The sequence below is a fragment of the Protobothrops mucrosquamatus genome, unplaced genomic scaffold (genome assembly GCF_001527695.2).
Source record: "Protobothrops mucrosquamatus isolate PMUCROS unplaced genomic scaffold, P.Mucros_1.0 scaffold710, whole genome shotgun sequence".
NCBI lineage: Eukaryota > Metazoa > Chordata > Lepidosauria > Squamata > Viperidae > Protobothrops > Protobothrops mucrosquamatus.
The window spans coordinates 588,554-594,169 of record NW_015386991.1 but is presented as its reverse complement, the minus strand read 5'-3'; positions in this window follow the sequence as shown (position 1 = coordinate 594,169).

Below are 5,616 nucleotides of genomic sequence, written 5' to 3'. Positions count from 1 at the left end.
TCGGAGGTTAAAGAAATTCATGCCCACTCCTAGTTGCAATTTCCATTGAGATATGACAGTATTTGCCAAGAAACCATTCAGTTTGCAAATCTCAGAAAACCGTTTTACAATTTCAGCTATAAATAAGCCCACCTTAAGAAATGTCTCCGTACCAAGAGATTTATTTCCTGCTAAAAATGCACATTATTTAAATTGGGCACAATAATTTTCTGCAACAAAACACTTCTTTATTTATGTCATACTTCTGTATCTTGGCGTGAAGGGCTCAATACTCTTTATATCAGTTCAAACACCTTTTCCCCAATTCATCCTTGCTAAATCATTAGTGGTTAGCTTCAGCTCACCCAACTAAGTTCCATGGCTGAGTAGGATCTTGTCCTTGGGTCTCCCTGAGTTCCAGATCAATAATCCAATTCTTAACATCTCTGATCTCCCTTATGGTCTAAAACAGCAATTAAAAGTTTTCTGAAGAGAGACGTTACAAGGATCTTTAATCACAGTAGAGGTAAAGCATTGTTGTTGCTGTTAGAGAGACACATAAAATGACTGGCTCAGTCAAGAAAGCTTGAAAAATTGTCCTTCTAACCACTGTTGCAAACAGAGCTGGGGAAGGTCTCCTTTGAATTATCATCCTTTTTTTTTGTGGGGGGGAGACTAAGTTAAAACTATACTGGGCAGATCTTGAAAGCAGAGTGTGTAAACGGGAGCGAGAGAGGGAAGAAGAGTAAAGAAAGTAAGAGAGAAAGAAAAAGAAAGGAAAAATTCAAGGCACTCCGGACAATTGCTCATTTTGTAATGAGTTATTACTTCAAAGGTCATTAGAAAAGATAAGGGTGGCCATAAAAGCAGCCTGGCTAGTATACTTTCCCTATTGAGATGATCATTATTGGCTTATTAATCTGCAATAATGTTGAATTATGCACAGTAATAAATAGGAAAAAGGTTGACTTGGAGTTTTAAGTATGTTATGGATCTCAAAGTGAACGCTGCAAAGCAGCAAGAGTCCCTCAGAATGAGTGGCACATCTTCCAAAGCATTTTATACGCCTTTCCGTTCTGTTTCACCTTGTTCCCTATCCCCACTCCCCCAGGAATGTTCCATTCTGCCATTCTTGATACATTTTTCCACTTTCCGAGGAAGAGGATATTCGTGGGCTGGTTTGCCCTGATCAAATGCTTAAAAAAAAAAGAAAAAAAAAAAGAGTAAACAAAATTAGTTCCTGGAATATCCTAAGGTTGTAAAAGCCTCTTTGTTTTCCTCTGCCCAATGAAGCATTTTAGATTTACACAAGAAGAGTGTTTGGGCTGGAGAGTTAAAATGCTAAAGCATATCTAATCTGCCCTGAGAGATCCCAAAGTACACACATACCTGCTAAGTCAGCTTAAAACACCTTGGTGCTCCCTCCCCGGCCTTCTCTCTGTGTGTACTTAGGATCACACATCTTTGTGAAGGAAATGCAAGGAGGCCCTGAGAAATTAGCCAGCAGGACTTTCAGGAATGGGGTCTTGTTGTTGTTGTTGTTGTTGTTGTAAATCTTACTCTCAGTTTCATTTTTTCCCCCCAATCAAGGTAGACTGTGTTTAGCAAACTCCTAGAAAACAAAGCACAACCCCAAATGTACTTTAGTTTATCGTTATTTGAGACCCAGTGCGCTACTGCGTTTTAAAGAAAGTTGTGCTTTATTTTTGAAAACGATACCAAATGAAGTGTAGAAGCAAAAAACGCCAGTAACAATAGAGGCACAGGCTCTTAGGCGTGAGCGCTATTGAAACCATGAGGACTTCCTCCCAAGTAAAGATGCGTAGGCTGGGGGTATTATATGCTGGGGTACTTGCTCCCCCAGTAATTACGCTTCCTTTAAAACTGCAATTTTGCTCATCCAAGGTGCCACAACTTCAATGCCTAAAACCGAATTCTTGTAAACTAATCCTGAGGCTGAGAAACTCCTCCGTAAATGAAGCTGTGCTCTCTTTCAATTCCTTAAGAAAAGATATAGAAATATAGGTTTATAGTTATAGATGATATAGACGATATAAATGATATAGATGGTATAGATGATATAGATATATATATAAACGATACAGATGATATGATAGAGATGCTAGAGATATAGATGATGTGGTAGACATAGATGTCTAGCTATATGGCTATATAGATATATAGATTTAGATTTTTCCCACCTAGAACGATTATAGTGATAAAGATCCCACAGCCAAATGAGCACAACCAGGTCAGACTGATGACTGAAAAGGTAACTATTAAGTGCCTCCCGACTTTAAATGCTTGAGCAGATGCCCGGTTCTTGGCTGATCTCTCTGCCCCCCCCCCCGCCCCCATCTTCAGTGGGTCAGGGACAGAGGGAAGGAAGGGAGAGTCAACCGCTCCCCCCGAACCCCAAAGGGAAGGTACAAATAAATCTGGGATTAATGCCCCCCCCTTCTGCCGCCAGCCACTGAAACCTGAACGGCGTTGGTCGCCGCGCTCTGCAAAGGCTTCGGGCGTCCGGGAGCTGAGTAGCCCAATGGCCGCGCTCAAGGCCATCTCTGGCTGCGGAGAAGGGTGCTGGTCAGGAAGGCAGGCAGCCCCAGCCCTCCTTTTTTGGGAGGCTCCCTTAAGAGGCCACCTTATCTCCTCTTGCCCCCCTCCCTTCCTCTGGCCTTCCCTCCTTCAGACGACCCTACCTAGAAACAGACACACAAACGCCGCACCTCCGCGCGCGTCTCCAATTGTGAACCGTTCTATCCAGTTTGCCAGGTCAGGGTTTTAAAACAAACAAACAAAACAAAACAACCCATCCACGTATTCTTTCCTCGGGCGGTGCTACCGGCTTCCTTCGTCTCCTTTCGCCAACCCCAACGGGCCGCGTGGTCCGAAAACTCCGGACGGCTTTGGATCTTGTCCAAGAACTCCGGAGGAAATCAAATCTATAAGGAAAGGTGGGAGCGAGGGAGAGAGATGGTAAAAGAGAAATGGCACGAAGCTAAAGGCTTACAGCTCTCTCTCTCTCTCTCTCTCTCTCTCTCTCTCTCTCTCTCTCTCTCTCTCTCTCTCTCTCTCTCTCTCTCTCTCTTCTTCTTCTTCTTCTTCTTCTTCTTCTTCTTCTTCTTCTTCTTCTTCTTCTTCTTCTTCTTCTTCTTCTTCTTCTTCTTCTCCTCCTCCTCCTCCTCCTCCTCCTCCTCCACCCCTGCCCGAAACGCAATTGTTCCTTTTGAAGGAGCTGGCACACCCGGGTTGCTGTGGTCGGAGCGCGTGTTTTCCACGGGGAGGCAGAGGGCAAATTTCTAGCCGGCTCTTTTTGGTTCCCCACCCTCCCCACCCCGGTTCCCCAGTCCCCACTATTTTTCCCAGTGGAAGCGAAACGCCTCGGCCCCCAGCTTCTACTATCTGTCCGTTAGGCCTTTCTAAGCCGCGTGGGAAGCGTGGGCAAGGAAGACCCAACCCGGAAATCCACAGAACGGTGCTTTAGGGAGAGTTAGGACTTCATCAAAACTCTTTCCTACATCTTGGAGAATTTCTTCTCCGCCCGTTCTCTCTCCAAGGGGGGCAAGGGGGGGGGAGAGAATCAACCTGGCGGAAGGGCTCCTTAAGCGGCAGAAAGTGCAGCAAAGCTGGGACATCTTTCCTCTGTTTTCCTCTCCTTGTTTACAGCTACCGAAGGCAAAAGAGAGCCATAAATCTTAAGGCAGCCCACAGAGACAAGTGCATTTGTATGCATCGTTAGAACTAGCTAATACCTAAACCCATTAGCGAGCCATGTAGAATTCCAGTTTCCGGTGTCCATTAACTGACAGTTAAAATTCTAGAGGAAAGGCCAGGACGATTAACATAAGCTGTATCCATCATATTGTTTGTCATAATAGATTAGTCAACGATGGATGTGCGTGCGTGAAACTTTCTCTTTTCTTTTCTTTTCTTTTTTTCTTTCTTCCCATCCTTGGTGCCGGGCTAATTTTCCAACAAGGACCCGCGATATTTCGGCCCGCCCCTCCCACGCACCCAAGGCTCGGATGCTTCGCAGAGAGAGAGGGAGAGAGAGAGAGGAAGGGCGAGCATCAATTGCGCGCCTGCGGCAGGTCGCTTCCAAGAGCGAGCGTAGGGAAGAGGAATGGAGGTAGTTCCTCAGAGATGAAGCCCAGAGCGAGAGTGGGGGGTGGGGTGGGGTGAGGGGGGGGGGNCCCCCCCCCGCTCTTTTTTCTCCCCATTTCTTTGTTGCCACTCTTGCTTGGGGAGGGGGAAGGAGAATTGCGAGGCGAGGAGGATGGGAGGGAGGGAGCCATTGGAAGCTGGCCTCCTGCTAAAGCTCAGAGAAATGGGGATGCTTCTCGCTTGGAGGGAGAGGGAGAGAAAGAGAGAGAGAGAAAGAGAGAAAGAGAAAGACAGAGAGGGGGGAGAGGAACAGAGAACGGCCCTGCATTATTTGTTGCTTTTGTTTTTTTCCCCCGTCTGGTATTGCCACCTTTAAGTGTTAATAAAACAAGCTTTCCCCCGCAAGGCGTTTGTTAAATATATAAGCAATTGGGGATTTTTTTTAAAAAAAAATTTTTATTTTTTATTTTTAAAAAAGAGGATGCTACAACGTCATGAAGCCCAGGTTTGCATAACGTGACCTGCCTTCCAAAAGTTAGCCTTAGGGCATTTGCTGGAATTAAACAACTCGAAATATTGAAGAAGGGAAGAAAAAAAAAAAAACGGGTGAGAAATTTCGTTAGGTTGATTTAAAACGCCCGTAATCCCTGTAGGTGGATATGAGACTTGGGGCGGAGAGCACCACGCAGAGGTCTCAGCGATCAAAGGGATTTATTTCTCCGGCGTCTAAGTTTATATTTCAGAAATCCCGGAAAGCTGGATTTAACTGTCCCATCTAGCGAGGGTACCGAAGTACACGGAGAGAGTCAGCTTCCCAATCCAGCCGCCTCTTCCTTTGGCCGACCCAATTCGTTTTTAGGCGGAATCAGCCCTTAACCCTTATCCCATCCTAAATCCTTACAACCGTGCAAGATCCTTGAACTGGCCGACCCTTGTTAGGATGCTCAGCCGGGCTGAGTGACCGATTTTGGTGGGCCTGGATTTTAGGCCGGTCGCAGATCCGCCTTGCTTGTTCGGGGCGGGCTAGTCGTCCAGAAAGCCCTCGTGCCTGCCGCTTTGCTTACACCGCTAAGTTAAGCCGGAGTTGGGTGAGGCTTTTGGTCCTGCTCCAAAGGGCTTTAGTTTGCAAGGGGAACCCCCCTGATTCCCAGGGAACTTTGTGGGCGGGGGGGGGGGGCTGGCAACCGCGATTTGCCTCCCCAAAACGACGCTCCCTTAAAGTTTGAGCCTCCTTCCCGGATCACTTCCCGGATCTGGGTCTGCTTGCCATCCTCAACTGGATGGCTCCTTGCAACTGCGCCGGCCAGCCGTAGTTTCGGTTCCCTCGGCCGCAAAACGAACTCTTAGGAATATAAACAGCCCTCCACTCCACTCCCCCGTCCGGCTCAGAAGCCCCGAGGCCTTCCAGAGATAGTGGATCTGATTCAGCGCGCTTGGGGATCGGGTGGCACCGGCGGAGTTTTCCCCGGCTTTGGGAAGAAAGGCCAGGCTGGATCGCTCGGGGTTGCTTGGCCTGAAATAAGGAGAAAC